General features: G+C 40.1%; 1 non-coding gene across 1 annotated transcript; it reads left to right on the forward strand.

Moving 5' to 3' along the window:
• The first annotated feature begins 3,163 nt into the window (after window positions 1-3,163).
• LOC148212198 (small nucleolar RNA R71) lies at window positions 3,164-3,269 on the forward strand. Its single transcript, XR_015789984.1, has one exon. It is a non-coding gene; the product is annotated as a small nucleolar RNA R71 (small nucleolar RNA).
• The last annotated feature ends 1,587 nt before the right edge of the window (window positions 3,270-4,856 follow it).

A 4,856-nucleotide genomic window follows, 5' to 3' on the forward strand; every position in this document is an offset into this window, starting at 1 on the left:
CTAACAGTTCCTTTTCAGTAGTAGTGTAATTGAGTTGTGCACCGGTCAGAGTCTTACTAGCATAATACACAGGATGCAAGATCTTGTTTTTATGTTGTCCTAACATAGCTCCTATTGCATAATCACTGGCATCACACATGAGCTCAAAAGGTAAATCCCAATTAGGTTCGATAATTATAGGAGCTGAACTTAGAGCAACTTTCAACATTTCAAATGATTTTAAACAGTCATCATCAAAAACAAATGGTCTATCATGTTCTAACAATTGACACAAGGGTTTAGAAATTTTAGCAAAGTCTTTTATAAAGCGGCGGTAAAATCCCCCATGCCCTAAAAAACTTCTAATCCCTTTGACATTTGTAGGAGGAGGTAGCTTTGAAATGATGTCTATCTTAGCGTGGTCTACCTCTATTCCTTGCTTGGAAATTTTGTGACCCAAAACAATACCCTCTTGTACCATGAAATGACACTTCTCCCAATTTAGGACTAGGTTTGTTTGTTCACATCTCTCCAATACTCTCTCCAAATTAACTAAACAAGCGTCAAAAGAATTTCCAAAAACAGAAAAGTCATCCATAAAAACCTCTAGAATATTTTCTACCATGTCAGAGAAGATGGCCATCATACACCTCTGAAAAGTCGCGGGTGCATTGCATAGTCCAAAGGGCATTCGCCTAAAAGCGAACGTACCATACGGACACGTAAATGTTGTCTTCTCCTGGTCTTCTGGAGCAATAGTAATTTGATTATAACCCGAATATCCATCTAAAAAACAATAGAAATCCTTACCTGCCAGACGGTCGAGCATCTGGTCAATAAACGGGAGAGGAAAATGGTCTTTCTTTGTTACCTTGTTGAGTTTGCGATAATCAATGCAAACTCTCCACCCGCTCACAGTTCGGGTTGAGATGAGCTCATTCTCCTCGTTGGCCACCACGGTTATACCCCCTTTCTTTGGTACACACTGTACTGGGCTTACCCAGCTGCTGTCAGATATTGGGTATATAACACCGGCGTCAAGCCATTTGAGAATTTCTTTCCTTACAACCTCTTTCATCTTCGGGTTCAACCGCCTTTGACTCTCAATAGAGTTCTTAGCATCTTCTTCCAATAGAATTTTGTGCATGCAAAAGGCCGGGCTTATCCCTCGGATATCTGCTATCGTCCATCCAATGGCCTTTTTGTGCTTCTCCAAAATCTGCAATAAAGAATATTCATTAGTAGGTGATAAATTGGAAGCTATAATAACTGGTAAAGTGTCGTTATCCCCTAGATACGCATATTTCAAATGCGACGGCAATGGCTTCTGCTCCAACGTGGGTGGTTCCACTATGGACGGAAGTAACGACTTGCATTCTTCTTTTTGTATTTTTTCAATAGGATTAGCCACATCTTCTGGTCCTTCTGCTATCTTATCAAGCTCTTCTTCAATCTCTGTAACTAACGAGTCATAAAACTCATCAAACATAATAGGATTCAAGCTATTTATAGCAGAGCACTCTTCAAAGTCTCCTGGTAATTTCATGGCGTCTAGAACGTTAAATTTAACTTCTTCATTATTTACCCTCATTGTAATTTCTCCCTTCCTCACATTAAAAACTGTATCCCCAGTGGCTAGAAATGGTCTTCCCAAAATAATGGGAACGTCTAAGTCTGCCTCGCAATCTAGAATGATAAAGTCCGCAGGGAAAATGAATTTGTCCACCTGGACTAAAACATCTTCTATCTTTCCCTCAGGTCTTATGATAGATCTATCTGCTAGTTGGAGGGTAACCGTAGTAGGTCTAGCTTCTCCTATGCCTAAAGATTTGAAAACTGATAATGGCATAAGATTAATGCTAGCGCCTAGATCACATAATGCCCTACCTAAGTTTTTTCCTCCTATGGAACATGGAATGGTAAAACTGCCAGGATCATTACATTTCATGGCTACCAGTTCATGCTCTCCTATTTTTTTCTTCCTAGAAATTATATCTTTCAAAAACTTAGCATAATTTGGCATCTGTTCTAGAGCATCTACTAATGGTATATTTATATGCAGTTGTTTTAAAATATCTAAAAATTTTCTAAACTGGGAATCATTATTTTTCTTAACTAATCTTTGTGGAAACGGGGGAGTAGGGGTAAAAGAAGGCTGTACCTGTGGAGGAACACTCGGGGTGTCCTCATTACCTTTTCTAATATTTTCTTTTTCTGGTGTTGTTGGATTTTCTGGTATCTTTACAATTGGTTCAGTGGACGGAATCTGTACATCTGTTGTTGGCATTGTTGGTCCATCATATGCCAGTCCACTCCTGAGGGTGACAGCTTTGCACTGTTCTTTCCCTTCTCATTTTGGTAATTCAGTATGGCCTGGAAAAGAACCTTGTGGTCTATTCTTCAATTCATTGGCGAGCTGTCCCAATTGGGTCTCAAAATTCCTCATTGATGCCGCTTGGGATTGTATCACTGCGTCGGTTCGGGCCATGTACTCCTTCATCATATTCTCAAGATTTGAGTTGTTATTTTGAACTGGTGGAGTCTGTGTTCTCTGATTGTACTGCTGTTGCGGTGGTGGGATGTATTGCTGTGTAGGTGGAACATAGGGCTGCTTGTTCTGTTGGCTCTGCCCTTGATTAAAACCGCTCGAACCTCCTTGTCCTCCCCATGAGAAATTAGGGTGGTGCCTCCAACCTGGGTTGTAGGTGTTCGAATATGGGTTAAAGTTCCTATTGTTCCCATGTCCTACATAAAAAACAGAAGCAGGGTTATGTGGACAATTATCATAAATATGGTTTTCACTGCAAAATGAACAAATGAGATCGTTGACTTGGCAAACAGGGGAGGAGTGCAATAATCCGACTGCACAGGTTGTATCGGCGTGGCTAATGGATTTTTTATTCCCAATGCCATCTCTTTTAGCCTCTGGTTCATTGTAACCATCTCTTTTTGCATCGAGGTCGCAATGTCCAGAGCCAAAACTCCAGCTGGATCTTGCTTCTTTGGTGCTGCCCTAGATCTTTGCGAACACCATAGTTCGTTGTGTGAAGCTAAGTCATTTAGGATGTCAACTATCTCGTTGAATGTCTTCTTTGTAAAGGCTCCGTTGGCAGCATTGTTTAGCATCATCTTAGTAGGATGATCTAAGCCTCTAAAGAAATGTTCTATCTGGATGCATGCCGGCAAGCCATGGTTCGGACATTTCCTGATTAGTTCTTTAAATCTCTCCCACGCCTCGTGAACAGGTTCACGATCATACTGTCTAAAGAGATGATCTCCTCTCTGATATCAGCGTGGCGAGTAGGTGGGAAGAATTTTGTTAAGAACTTCTCCACTAACGACCCCCATGTGGTGATGGATCCCGGTGGAAATGCATTGAGCCATGCTCTAGCTTGGTCCTTCAAAGAAAATGGAAAAAGTGTTAGTCTCAGAGCATCGTCTGTTATACCAGGTAATCGAAATGCATTTGCAATTTGAATGAATGATTTCAGATGATCATGTGGATCCTCATGTTCCTGCCCTCCAAAATGTCCAATTGTCTGCAACATTTGGAACATCATTGGTTTAAGCTCAAAGTTTGCGTGGGCTGGAATAGGGTTGACTATCCCTGAATCAAAGTTCTGAAAAGCCGTGGCGGCATATTCTCTCATTGCCACGTCTCTGTTGTCTGCCATCTGGATATGGTTGAATTCATCATTTCTTGCATGATCCCTCATATTACCGTTAACAGCAGGTGGATCAACCGGATCACGAGGTGGAATATCTGCCATTGATGTGCTTGTACTCTCTACCTCACTTTCAGGACTGATTTCACCTTCTCTCTCTTTTTGATTTTCTAGTTGTTTTCGAAGTCTTTGCTCCTTTCGAGTTTTTCGAAGGGTCCGCTCAATCTCAGGGTCAAGGGGTAGAAGAAAAGATCTTGTGCTTATGCACTTTAACTTACCCTTGTGAGATAAACGACCAAAAATATAGAACAAAAACGGTGGATGGAAATTACACCCAACAACAATTCACAAAAATAAAAACTAAAAGAATTTGAAAATAAATTTTAAAACTAAAGTCCCCGGCAACGGCGCCAAAAACTTGACTGGGCGTTTTTGCTGAACGCACGCACTAAGCGTGGTAACAATTATATAGATGCAAGCGCACACCTGTCAGAGTAATATAAAATGGATGGAGTATCCAAGTATCGATCCTCAAGGACTTCTAAATAATTTCCAAACTCTGAAGTTTTAAAGAATAGTGAATGTTGAAATGAGTGATTCTTGTAAAACGGGAAGTGGTCACAAATAATGGTTTTGGATTTGGGATTTGGACTTATAATAATAAAACCTAGCCCGATTTACTTCAAGTTAGCCAACAAAGAATCAAGGACACGCTAAGGATAATATGCATTTTACTTTAGAAACTAACGACTACGCTTTTCACTTTACTTATGTCTAAGCAAGTTCAAAGTCCTAAGACATTCCCTAATATGTCTATTATGAGATATATCTTAGTTTTAGGATGGAAATAGTCGCAACCTCGGGTTAAGGTCCTATGTCTAGGCTACTTAAGCGGAACCCTTATGTCTAAGGCGCTCCTCTCCTCGGTTTAATCACTCAACAATGCAAATAAGCAACCTTTTCAGTATTGACTTGTTAAGACTTACAGTGGCCTTCTCTAAATCCTAACTTTTTGGGAAAACATGTTGAGCAATGAATGGAAAGTAAAAACACTACTTCTTAGCAACCCTTTTTAGACATAAAAGGCTAACTATCCATAACCGGGCTAGAGACGGGAATTTAGAAAGACATATTGAAGAAAATACAGCAAGTAAAATGGTTGAATGTGGAATGCATGTGTGAAAAACAAAAGTTAACTAATGGAGAGTTTTT

Source organism: Momordica charantia (genome assembly GCF_013281855.1).
Source record: "Momordica charantia cultivar OHB3-1 chromosome 3 unlocalized genomic scaffold, Mcharantia_2.0 BLBB01000003.1, whole genome shotgun sequence".
NCBI classification, from domain to species: Eukaryota; Viridiplantae; Streptophyta; class Magnoliopsida; order Cucurbitales; family Cucurbitaceae; genus Momordica; species Momordica charantia.